Source organism: Delphinapterus leucas, chromosome 9 (genome assembly GCF_059928025.1).
Source record: "Delphinapterus leucas isolate spDelLeu-1000000601 "Yukka" chromosome 9, BTC_Dleu_Yukka2, whole genome shotgun sequence".
Lineage (NCBI taxonomy): Eukaryota > Metazoa > Chordata > Mammalia > Artiodactyla > Monodontidae > Delphinapterus > Delphinapterus leucas.
Window position 1 is genome coordinate 95,378,141 of NC_143137.1, and position 14,194 is coordinate 95,392,334.

The window sequence follows — 14,194 nt, forward strand, 5'->3', positions numbered from 1 at the left end:
AGATCAACACCCATCGGGTTCGGCAATGCTGGGACATGCCTATCTCCACCAAAGCCATCCGCGTGTGGAGAGCAGCCAGGATTGCTTCACGGGGAGACAGCGCTGCCTGCAACGCTGAGCCCAGGTGCTGGCTGCTCTCCTCTGCCCTGGCCTTCAGCGATGCTCTCCTGCGTGGGAGCGCTCCTCCACCCTCTTTCCCGACCCCACGCCCTCGCAGTGCACGCAGCCTGCTTCATGATCAAATTCTTTCCAAGAGCTTTTTGCAGGGTAAAAGCTCAGAATGCCACTACTTGGTAGTTATCGCTCCAGTATTCTCTAATATTAACATTTCAGTGGCTAAAAAGAAGTACCGATTTTCTCATTGCCATTGCTGTAATCCTGTAGTTCTCAACATGGGGCGATTCTCTCCTCGACCCCGGGGATGGGAAATGTCTAGTGACATTTTTGGTTGTCACCACTTGGAGTGGAGGGAGAGGAGAGCTACTGGCTCCTACTGGGTAGAAAAGGATGACACTAAACATTTCCCCATCAAACTCAATAAAACTAATTTTATTTTGAATAAAATATGTGAAAAGAAAATATTTTAGTTTTCTAGAAGTTTCACTTTCATCTTATCTTTTCCGTACTTTAAATTCTTAAGATAACCCTCAGTTCTAAGCCTCCAGGTCTAATTTTCCTATTGCTCTCCAGGCCCATATATCCAAATAATACCAGGGATTTCCATTTAGAATGTTACCTCACAGCCTTACCAACTCTTCCAAATCTTTCCCCCAGAATTTGCTTCTCTGGTAGCCTAGTTTGGTTCACTTATTCATTCAACAAACGTCTATCCTGTCTAATATTTCTTTGCGACTATAGCACACTCCTTGGCTAAATGACATTTCATGATTAGCACATGGAAAAACTATTGATCACCCCTCCAACCCATCCCCATCAGCCAAACCTGTACCTGACCAAAACTTTCCCACCTTGATAACAGCCATTGCCTCGTGCAAAGTTGCTCAAGCAAAACCCTAGTCATTCTTGATTTTTCTCTTCCCTTCTCATTGGACATACAATTCAAAAGCAACTCCTCTTGACTTTATCCCAATGACATATCAGAGACCTGAGGCAATTGGTTTGGAGCCATAGGCAGGGATGCAAAGAGAATGATTAGGGAGGGGCAAGAATGCGTCTTGGGGGCAGTAATCTAGGTCAGAGATGATATAGTACAGACCAGGATGGTGGCAGTGGACATAGAGAGAACGCGAGGAAGTTGAGATGTATTTCAGAAACAGAATAGATGGGACTCTGATTATGAATCAAGGATGATTCCCAAGTTCCTAGCCTGAGCAACACAGGACATGTGATTAGGAAGCCTGTGTGAGGTGAAGGCAGGTTATGGGGGAAACTGAAGATGCCCATTTTTGACAAGTTTTTTTTTGAAATACTATTGGACCTCCAAGCTGAGATGTAGGGGCAGCTGATGGACATGTGAGTGTGTAAAGTCGGAAACAGTCAGCACATGGAATTTTTCTGCAGGATCTTAGTTCCCCAACCAGGTATCGAAACTGGGCCATGGCAGTGAAAGCCCAGAATCCTAACCACAAGGCTACCAGGGAACTCCCTCAGATGGGATGTTTTTAAAGCCATGGAAATGAATGGGATTATCCAGGGCAAGTATTCAAGACAGAGAAGAGAGCCATAAACTGAGGGGGAAATCAGGAGATGTTGTCCTGCCACAGATCCCAAGAGCGGAGAGCATGTTGAGGAAAGGAAGCCATCCATTCTGTCAAATGTACCTGGAATGAGGATTGAAAAGGGCCCAACGATTGCAGCAAATGGAATTGGTTTGTGACATGACAAAAGCGATTTCATTTGTGTGTTGGTGGCAGAAGCCAGATAGGAGTGGGCTGAAGGACAGGTGAACTGAGGATATATGGAGGCTGTGTTCCTAGACAGGTCTTCCCAACAGTCATGCTCTGCAGGGGAGTAGAGAAGTGAGGCAACAGCTGGAGGAGGGGTGGGGAGGGAGGGGCCGGTGTGTGCGTGCGAGTGTGTGTGTGTGCGTGTGTTTTGCAAACTGAGAGAGCAAGCATGTATTTATGCTCATGGGAATTATCCAGTAAAAGAGGAGACTGTTGGCAAAATGATGGAAAGAAAGACAGCCCAACAGCCAGATAGAGGGAGCTGTCTTTAATGAAGTGAGAGGATGGGCCCAAGGCTCACTCTTCAGAAAGAGGAATGCACCCTCTAACCTAACATCTGAAGGTTATACCAGGAGGAAGACCTGGGACAAGGTTGCACCAAGTTCGTATCAAGGAAATGGTTTTGCTCATTAAAAATAATGAGTAGAACTATATAAAAAATAGATAATCAACAAGGACCTACTATATAGCACGGGAACTCTACTCAGTACTCTGCAATAACCTACATGGGAAAAGAATCTGAAAAAGAATATATATATATATATATATATATATATATATATATATGACTGAATCACTTCACTGTGTTCCTGAAACTAACACAACATTGTAAGTCAACTATACTCCAATATAAAATTAAAAAATAAGTAGAGAGTAGCTGTAGTATTTATGGAGAGAAACTAAAAATTGGTTTTGCAAAGGAAACAGTTGCAGCCTAACTCTTTTGAATCCCCAGGCTGGTAGCCACATGTATGATAACTTTTCTTAGGTTTTATTTTTATGCTTATGACCTTATTCCATGTTGTCAGATTAACAAAAATCGTTTCTTCAACTTTCCTATGATTTGATTTTTCTTTTTACATGCAAAGCTCTACTACATCTGGAATTAATTTTGATATGTGATATATGGACAGAATCTAAAATGATTGTTTTTTACCCTCGGGTACATCACTGATTTCATCTTTAGAGAAATGTCTATTCAAGTCCTTAGCCCATTTTGAATCAGGTTGTTTGATTTTGTTGTTGTTGAATTGTGGGAGTTCTTTATATATTCTGGATATTAACCCCTTATCAAATATATGGTTTACAGATATCTTCTCGTGGATTTCCTTTTCACTCTATGAATGGCATCCTTTGATGCACAAAAGATGAATACTATTTAACATTTACACACTTTTCCATTATAAATTCTTACATATGATAGGGTCTGTCTCAGGCTCTTCCTTCCCATTTCTGTTCGTGAACCACAACAATGCCATTTTAATTACTGCCACGTTATAGTGCATTTTCCTGCATGGTAAAGGAGGTATCTCCTCCTTACTCTTCATTGTCTCAAAAAAAATTAGCTCTATATTTATTTTTCAGAACAGACTTTAGAATCATTTGGGCCAGTATTATATTCATTGGGATTTTGCTTGGGATAATATTAACCCTAAAATTTAATGAATTTGGCATATTTAGTCTTTCTGCATAACATGGTATTTTCTATATTTATTTCATCTTATTTCCTACCCTTAATTAAGATTCTCTGGTTTTCCTCATACAGATCCCATGCATTCATTGCAAGAGTCAGTTCAATGCCCTTGACCCAAAATGTTGGCAGTGGAGAGGAGACTGTATCCTATTAGTCAGCCAGTGGAGCTTCCACCTCCATCAGACACGTCCTATTTACCAGAGTAGCCGAAGAAGCCAAAAGATATCTGAGAAGCCTGATTCATTTCCATACTTTTCTGGAACATACCTAGAAGTCTGAGTCCCTGAATCTGCCCTCACAACAGCCCAATCTATAATTTTGCTTTTCCCATTTTCCTGCCATTAGACTTAGATGAAGCAAATAATTCCATTTGGTCAATATATTGATGATTTAATGGCCGGTGTTATGTGTCATGTGTCATTCCAGAGGCTTAATGGTTATTTCTGCTGATACAATCTTCCAGAATATGAAGGCCAGGGACATCTAAGTATATACTTTGAGCTAGCATCGAATGTGGTTGACGGGAGATAAAAATGAGCAAGAGGAAAGATAAATTCTCAAAGTCTTTTAAAAAATTATTATTTCCAGTTAGCGCCATCATTCGAAAACACGATCAGTCTTTATATTAAACTCAAAACCATTTTCTTCACTGTGATGGGGGACATTTAATGAACATCTATTATATGCCAGACATTTTACATACGTTATAAATAATCTTTAAAATAACATTATAGAGGGCTTCCCTGGTGGCACAGTGGTTGAGAGTCCGCCTGCCGATGCAGGGGACACGGGTTCGTGCCCCGGTCCGGGAAGATCCCACATGCCGCGGAGCGGCTGGGCCAGTGAGCCATGGCCACTGAGCCTGCGCGTCCGGAGCCTGTGCTCCGCAACGGGAGAGGACACAACAGTGAGAGGCCCGCGTACCGCAAAAAGAAAAAAAAAAATGACACAGATTTATCCACAGCCCGGAGCTCACAGTGGGGAGGTGGAGTCTGAGGCCAGCTTGGGTTCCTCCTCACGGCCTCCACAGAGTTGGTGTGTGCACATCTTAAAGCTGCACCTTTTAATTCTATAGAACAAATGTTGGCCAGCTTCCCAGGTGGCATATGGATATTTATAGTAGAATTTGTTCAAGCTTGAAAGGAAATGATGTGTCCAATGGCTTCACTTGGAGCTCACGACATTCAAGCCTAGACTCACCCAGGATCACAAAGCTAATGAATGTTCCACGTGGGTCTAGAACTGTTTACCTGGATCATGACCCTGGCCATACATGACTTTGCAAATGTTCATTCTTTTAATAACACAAATACCAAACGTCATCAGAAATTGAGGTGATGAGACATTCTCACTGTAACTTCTGGAGGGAACAATACTTCTTTTCCCATGGTTATGATACCAGTTTATACAAAGAGTAGTAAGTACAATAGACCTGGTGATTTCCTTCTAACACTAGCTTTACCATGTTGAATGGTGCAGATGTAGAACGTTTCCATCATTTCAGAAAGGCCCGTGGGACAGCATTGCTCTACAGAAAATTGATCAAGGAGTAAAACAGTAAAACAGAGTGATGGAGTTCACTCTGAACACTCTCAATTTTCAAAGTCTCCTTAGTGTCAAAATACTGGGGTTAACACACCCTCTACTCATCTCTGTATTTTATACTTAAGACAATATTAGTTAAATGAATGATAATTTACAATTCCCCAGGCTTACATGTGAAAATCCATCTCACTGTGACATCACCAACACTGAATACATTTTACAGATGTGTTTCTATTTTAGGATCCTTTCTTCAAAAGAAGCAATTTCTGTACTTATTTATAAATTTTACCCTCTTTTCCTTGTTCAATTCACTCATCAGAGTTTTGCCTTTATTATTTCATAAATATCCATTTATCTAAATAGATGAACAGATAAAAATAAAATTAGTCAAATCTAAGTATGTTTTCATCTTTTGTCATAGTGTAGGAGTAATGAGTTAAAGCTTTCCATGACAATTGAGTTTTTGAAGTTTTCTTCTCGTGTTTTGAATATTTAAAACTTTCTTGTGATGAAATGCTATTTTTCACATGGTAAGACATAATAGAGAGATCATACATATACTTTAACTCAGTTTCCCCCAATGGTAACGTTTGTAAAACTGTAGTATAATATCACAACCAGAATATCAACATTCAAACAATCCATGGATCTTATTCAGATTCTTCCAGTTTTACTTGTACGTGTGTGTGTGTGTGTGTGTTTAGCTCTAAATAATTTTATCAGAGTCAAGATACTGAACAATTCCATCACCACAAGGACCCCTCTCCTGATTTATATTTTAAATATGGAAGATAATTATATGATTCAAAAATGAGTACTGTATATTAAGACATAGAGAAGTCAGCCTTCCATCCGTATCCTCTTAACTCTATTTCCTCTCTTTCATTATCAGTAATTTTTTAAAATTTTGTTCTTGTTTTATTCTTTCACTGTTTTTCTGAAAATGTAAGCAAATACCTATATCTATCGTATTTCTCCCCCTTCTTTCATGTAAGGACACAGAAGAAATGAAGTTTTCTTAGCACTTGCCTTTTCTGCTTAACAATTGTATCTATTGGGATAGGCTAGAGTCTGCCTATATTAAAACAGCACTGAAATCTCAGTGGTTTGAAACAAACAAACAAACAAACAAAATCCACTCTTGTTTCTACATTCCCTCACTTCCCTAATTACTGTTTGAATCTGCCCTTTGGAACTCAGGGATGGTCTAGGAGGCTGAAGACTTTTTCCTGCAGACAGGAAACGGGGGACACAGAAAGGCTTTTGTACCCAGGAGGACCCTGCAGTGCCCTGCTCAGTTTTATGACCACAAAGCACTGCTTTGGGGTTCTCAGAGTTTTTAGTGAATATCTGGGTAGATGGCCCAAGGTCTTATAAACCAGTTAGAGGTTTAAAGAGGAGGGAGTCTATATTGTCCTAAATGTTATAACTCACTAGCTCTGAGTCTCAGTCACCAATTGTTGCGGTTTTACAAGATGTCTACAATTCTTTGCCAATCTCCCCCTCAGAGGGTGGAGCTCAGTTCCTCACTGCACGGGCATGAGTGGGACTTAGAGATTTACTTCTAGCAAATGGAATGTGCAGACGTGACAGTAGGTGACTTCTGAAACTAGTCATAAAAGGCATCATGGCTCCCTCTTGCTGTCCTGAATCACCCACCCTGGGGGAAGCCAGCTGCCACTGCATGAGGTGGCCCTGCAGAGGGGTCTCTGTGGTGAGGAGTTGAGGCCTCCTACCAACAGCTGTGTGCCTGAGCCGGGTTCTGGATCCTGCAAGATAGTCAATGTTTATTGGTTTTTTGGGGGTTTTTTTTTTTTTTTCCTTTTGCGGTACACGGGCCTCTCACTGTTGTGTCCTCTCCCGTTGCGGAGCACAGGCTCCGGACGCGCAGGCTCAGCGGCCATGGCTCACGGGCCTAGCCGCTCCGCGGCATGTGGGATCTTCCCAGACCGGGGTATGAACCCGTGTCCCCTGCATCGGCAGGCGGACTCTCAACCACTGCACCACCAGGGAAGCCCAATATTTATTGTTTTAAGCCACTAAGTTTTGGAGTAATTTTTACTCAGCAATAGCTAACTTTACCCCAGTGAAGAAGTATTTTTCAGGGAGAAACAAAGAAAGACAGTGGGCCTGCCTGGATGGGGGTCAGGATTGGGTCTGAGAGGAGAGGGCCGTGGAGAGGTGGCCCTTCACTGGCAGAACCACTCAAGGACGCCACCATGGCCGAGCCAGTTTCTAAGTCAACATTTCTCAATTCCTTCAACTGCATTTTCTTCGTAACCCATAGATGATCAGATTCTCAGTCCTGGTGGACGGATGGTAATGACAATACCTCTCATTCACTAAGCAGTGACTCCATGCTTAGCATGGCTCTGAGCACCTTATGTGTATGAAGTCACTTACTCTTCACCCTAACCCTCTGAAGTAGATTTGCAGGTGTGGAAACGCAGTTACAGAGGCTTCCCTGGTGGCGCAGTGGTTAAGACTCCTCGTTCCCAATGCAGGGGGCCTGGGTTTGATTCCTGGCCTGGGAGCTAGATCCCACATGCATGCCACCACTAAGAGTTTGCATGCTGCAACTAAGGAGTCTGCGTGCCACAACTAAGGAGCCTGCGAGCCACAACTAAGGAGCCCACATGCCACAACTAAGACCCAACACAACCAAATGCATAAATTAAATAAATATTTTAAAAATAAATAAGTAAAATAAAGAACAAGTTAAAAAAAAAGAAAGAAACTGAGTTACAGAAAAGTCAAGTCACTTCTTCCACATCACAGACCCAGGATGGGTAGGTTCCAAGTCCAGGTAGACAGGCAGCAGGGACCATGCTCAACCATAGTTCTGTGCAGCAAATGAGACTAATCTGTCTATAAGAAGAACAACAATTTATTAATTAGTGATGATCGTGATGGGAGCCCTGTTTCCAATGATCCAAATACTTCTTCTGCAATTTAGGGCACCCCTCTTTGCAGGAACAAGATACTAGATGTTCACAAAAGAGCATGAAAGCTCTGGGGGTGGTGGAATCGCTCTGGAGATACGGAATCACAAAAGAGCATGGAAGCGCTGAGCAGTGGTGGAATCGCTCCTCCCTACACAGGAGATCACCTTTCCAGGGCCATTCCTGTCCTCAGAATTGAGGGTCTTTCCCTCTGGGACTGAGCTTCTGTTCATGTGGATCTTCCTTTTATGCTGTGACCACCTGTTCTCCCTGAGTGTCTGGGAGTAACAGCCTGTACCCGCCGATTGAAGGTTAGACCAACTCTTGAAGTTCAGAGGTCAGATCTGAGATTTGAATTTGAACACATGGAGCCTTGAAGAGGTGAGACAGGGTGAGATTATTCAGAAACTTAAATGCCAGCCTGACAAGTTCAGCCTTTATTCTACAGGCAACTACTTTCCCCAAAAGAATCTTTCACATTTCTCAAAATGTGAAGGCTCTCGGTCATACTGTGTAAGTGGCATATGAGGGAGTAATCAAGACACACTTTAGAGAGGAGGAATTTGCTTTTCTTCTGAAGAAGTGCTTGAGTTCACACGCAGCACCCTGGGAATACTTGGTTTGTGGGCTGGGGACAGGGGAAATCAGAAGGTGTACTCCTGAGGGGAAATAAAAGGATGTGAGGATAAGGGAAGAGAAAAAAAGGAACTAAACTTCAGACATAAACAAAGACTCAAACCTAAGGTTATCTTGATATATAGATGTCAAAAGAGGCTGGGCTCACATTTGCAACCTAACCTCAACTCTGAACTTCATCTCCACCTACAGATCCAACAACCTTCTCTAAGCTAGTATGTCCGAAAGAGAATCCTTGATTTCTTTCTCCTTCTGTCTGATCTTCTCTTCCTTCAGGCTTCCCTCTTTCAGTAAACACTAGCATTATTCATCTAGTACATCCCCCGCTCTTGGAGTTATCCTTTCTCTCCTACCACATGCCCAGTCTTTCAGCAAAGCCTGTTGGCTTCACCTTCAAAGTACAGCATGAACCTAACCTTGCCTGTCTCCCCTCCACCACTCCTATCCTGGTCCTTCACTGGCTTACTGTGATTAACTCATAACTGGCTTCCTGGTTTCTACTGTTACCCCTATAGTCCATTCTCAGTTGGAGTGACTCTTTTGAAACAAAGGTCAGATTATGCCCCCTCTGCTCAAAACCCTCCTGTGGTATCCACACCTTATCAGAATGAAATGTAAGCTGCTATTTTTAAAAAAAAAATTTATGTATCTATTTATGGCTGCTTTGAGTCAGTTGCTGCATGCGGGCTTTCTCTAGCTGTGGCAAGCAAGGGCTACTCTTCATTGCGGTGCACGGGCTTCTCATTGCGGTGGCTTCTCTTGTTGTGGAGCACAGGCTCTAGGCACATGGGCTTCAGTAGTTGTGGCTTGTGAGCTCAGTAGTTGTGGCTCGTGGGCTCTAGAGCACAGGCTCAGTAGTTGTGGCGCGTGGGCTTAGTTGCTCTGCAGCATGTGGGATCTTCCTGGACCAGGGCTCGAACCTGTGTCCCCTGCACTGGCAGGTGGATTCTTAACCACTGCGCCACCAGGGAAGTCCTAAGCTGCTAATTTTGACCCACAAGGCCATACCTAAGTCTGTCCATCAGCCACCTACTCTCTCAACCACTTTCCCTTTGCTCCCTGTGCCCCAGATTTTGTGTCCCTTTTGTTCCTCACACATGCCAAACCTGCTCCGTCCTGGGCTTCGTGACGTGCACTGCTCCTTCTGCTTGGAAGGCTACCCAGAGGTCTTCCCTAAGACCTCTAAGAGAGGTCTTCCAGACTCCTGGGACCTCAGTTCCCTTCCATGGCTCACAAGCCCTTTGCCTACTGTCATCTCCCTGGATGTATTAAAAACAGACTGTTTATTGGTCTGAGATCCTTCCTGCCCCTAGCTGGCTAGCCTCTTGAGAGCCAGGATTTTGCCTGTCATCTCCCTGTTGTTGCCCGTGGACCTCGACTGGTATCTGATACATAGAAGGCAACTTAATGAACCTTGTTTGAATGAATGACTGAATGTCATCGTTTTGCACTGTGAACCATAATGAATGTGAAATGATGCAAGAGAATGAAGACTCACAATAGGTCAGCTTACTAGCTATTCTTTTACTTCCCTGATCGATGTCAGACAATGAAGATTTCTGGCTGATCAGTTGAAGCTACTGAATGTCGTTCGTCTCAAGTCTTGTCATAATCAACTCATTAAACTAGGGGAGGCACGTTGTACATCTAATTGAATGGGTGCAAACCAGACATGAAAGGACACAAATGTATAGCGTGTGGGTTGGAGTTAATGCAGAAAAGGGTAGTGTTAAGTAAAGACAAGGGAGCAATGACACATTCTCTGCACTGGCGGATCTATACACAATTACAGGGCATGAGGAATTTCATTTCCAGCAAAAGAGAGATCAGAACAAAATGGAGAGGGCACAACTGGCAATATTTAAATCTATGCCTTTATGTTTTACCTCCCAACTGTGACCTAAGGTTATAAATCAAGATAATAAAAGCTGATGAATGCATCGCCCTAATTTTCCCCACAGGGGAGGTAAAGGAAGATGGGAGAAAGCATCAAAACCAAACCTCTCTGGCAGAAACTCCTCATTACTTTTCATTTTGTTTCCTGCCATTCAAAGACAACTGCAGTTTTTACTTGTCTGAGAGGTTACAGAGGAGATGGAGCCTGGGATCAGATCATAATGATGGAAGCCACAAAGAGAAAGTATCTTTTAGAAAGAGGTGTTCAGAAGGGTTCTCAATGATGCTGCAAATCTTGTGCACGGGACCTTTGTGCTTAAAACACAACTATCTGGGACTTCCCTGGTGGTCCAGTGGGTAAGACCCTGTGCTCCCAATGCAGGGGGCCCGGGTTTGATCCCTGCTCAGGGAGCTAGATCCCACATGCATGCCGCAACTAAGAAGTCTGCATGCTGCAACTAAAGATCCTGCATGCAGCAACTGAGACCCAGAGCAGCATAAATATTTTTTTTAAAAAATTAAGATTAAAAATCACAACTATCTGGGGTTCACATCCAGCTCCTAGACAGGAATGAACATTCCTAACAACTTTACTTTTGGAGGGGTCAGAAATTAAACCAAAGTTGGAGGGAATTAGTCTCCAGCTTAGCAGATTCCTTGCTAAATATCTACCTTCTGAGGTTCTACAGTCAAAAGGGAAGGCATTCTGGAGACTTAGCTTTTCCCCCTTTGTTATTAAAATGATAGAGATATTTTAAAAAATAATAGTAAAGATATTCTCTACAATAGATAACAATAGGCCTTTATCTCCAGAGATCTCCGGAGTGTGCTTATAAGTCACTTTTATCTGTCATGAGAAATAGGAGGCAAACGCGTAATACAGATGATCCCTTCGACGTCTTCAAAATAGGAAATTTGGGACTTCCCTGTGTGGTTAGATCTCCGCACTTCCACTGCAGGGGGCAGAGGTTCGATCCCTGGTCAGGGAAATAAGATCTCGCATGCTGCTGTGTGGCAAAAAAAAAAAAAAAAAAAAAAAAGGAAATTTTAAGCTTCTCTGAAGTCAGAAAGTCACTCCGTAAAACTAACTTAAGCAAATGATTTCTATCTGCAAAATTTCTCCGGAGCTTCCAATGAAGAGTAAAATCCACACCAGAGTTCTCCTTCCTTGTCCTGCCTTTGCTTCCCTGGGTGGAGGTCATAGTAAAGATGAAGTAAGAGGAGAACAGGCAAATTAAGAAGCCAGGGCTTGAATAATGCACAAGCTGGAGCGTCCACTTTGGAGCAAACAGGAGCTAGCTGTGGCTTGTGGGTCTCCTGCTTCAGGAGCAGGAACAGGGGTCCCTCTCTCCTTCATGGCCAGCAGGCTGATGATGCTGTGAGAAGCAGACCACGGGGTAGGGCGTGAACTCAGTCCTGGCTCTTTCCTTGCTTGTTAGTTCAGCGATCATGAGCCTCGGTTTCCTCGTCTGTCAATTACATAAACTGTTTAATTAAATAATGCATAAATGTACCTACTGCATAGCAGGTGCTCCATAAATGCCTGTTTTCTTAGCTCCTTATTACCTTTACTAAGACACAGGATGAAGGGCGCAGTGGACTTGGCGCGGTGAATATACCCTCAAAAGATCATAACGCACGTTACTAGTTGTACCATAAAAAGATACTAATAGGGAGTTAAAGGAGGAGACACCAGCTAGAGAAATCAAAGAAGCCTTCCCGAAAGTAGTTTTCCAGAAAGCAACTCGGGGCCCCTGTGGCTGGTCTCTTATTCACATCCTCTTGCCTCCCAAACTCCAAGTTTCGCTTTCATCTTGATGCAGCTCCACCTTTACTCCCCCAAGCGTTTGATCCTCACATTTCCTTTATGAACTCTGGATTCTCCAACTACTCTATTCCTTGATTTCTCCCTTTCTCCCAGGTGACAGTTTCCTGCTCCCAACCCGCAATCTGAGAGGCCCAACCTCACTCTGGCCACGTGGCCCTGCTACCACCTTCCCTTCAGAGAGAATAACCTCTTCCAGTAGTTAGAGGCAACTAGAAGTACTAGGCACAATCGAACGAAAGCTAGGCTTCCATCCCCATGTCATAAATTTGCCTTTGTATTGGCTGCTGTGGCCATATGGGCATAAGGCCTAAAATGTAAACACCTTACTAGGGATTTGAGTGATAACTAAATCTTGAAGATGTGATTTGAAATCATCATTGTCTTTTGAGTGCTTCAGATTTTAAGAAAGCATTCTGTTAGAATCTGGTAATATTAACTGAGGCAAGAGCTTGTCTTCAGTCAGATGCAGAAAATGTCTTTTGGAGGAACCAATATTGTTACAACTCACACATGCAAAACTGTATCAAGTCAGCAATCTTTCGACTGCTTCAATTTAAAAAACTAATTCCATTTCTCAAGACCTGTGCGGAAGATGAAGAAATAGAGAATAACCTTGCCTTGCAAAGAAATTGCTGGTCAGTATTAGATGTGGTAGCAAGTAAAGGGGAAAAATAAAATAAAAAGAGAGAAAACAACTACCTGGCTGATAAAAAAAGATGAAAGTTTGCCATCTGCAACAGCGTGGATGGACTTGGAGGGTATTATGCTTGGTGAAATAAGTCAGACAGAGAAAGACAAGTACTTTATCATATCACTTATATGTGGAATCTAAAAAGTAAAACAAACTAGTGAATATAACAAAAAAGAAACAGACTCACAGAAATAGAGAACAAACTAGTGGTTACCATTAGGGAGAGAGAAGGGGGGAAGGGCAAGATAAGGGTAGGGGATTAAGAGATACAAACTACTAGGTATAAGATAAATAAGCTACAGTACAGGGAATATAGCCAATATTTTATAATAACTATAAATGGAGTATAACCTCTCAAAATTGTGAATCACTATGTCTTACACTTGAAACTTATATAACATTGTAAATCAACTGTATTTCAGTTTAAAAAAACCTGCCTGGCTGAACAATGTTACTACACTGTGCTCACTCAGTGGGAGTCTGTATGAAACATCGTGCTGTTTTTAAGCCTAAAGTGATTTAGTGATTAACATGAACCCTTAGAAATTCTCCCTACCCAATATCAAGAAAATAACCCAACTTTCTAAATAAATCTCTATACTGAGAATTAAATGTGCATTAAATTAAAAGCCATGGAGAAGCCTGTCTCTGACACTAGGGCCTACCACCCTCCTTCCCCCTAATATCGAATATATCCCAAATCTAGTTCTGGAATCTCTGGTCCTCTCACCAAAGCATCCTAACCTAAGGTCTGCTCTACCTTTGCGGCCCCATGTTCAGACCAATCACCCTCCTGATCTGGGTCAGCTTTTCCCACTGCTTTTTAGACTTGGACAGCAAACCACACTCAATGTCTACCATTGAGAATCTCTTCCTAAAACTGGTGTTTCTTCCTGGATGCCACATCTACCCTCTTGCATAACACCAGAATCTTGACTCCTTTATCATTTATGGTAGAAAGGGAGACACTGCTAGTTTCCATCCACTTGGGAAATTCTCTCTCCCCTAAATCCCCTTTGCTCTGGCCATTTCTAGGTCACACCACTGGGCACCCCCAGAAAAAAGCCATGGCCCGAACTCCCCTCTACTTTTCGGTACTCATGCCTACTTTTCAGTACTCAGTATAAATAAATCTTAGAGACCTCATTTTTCCAGTGACTGTATATTACATTCATTGATTTTGATGTCTTTTTCAAAAATTTTATTTTTAGAATTCTAAAATATACACTCTTGGAAATAAAAAGGCAAAGGTATTTGGGTATGTTCCAGTAAAAT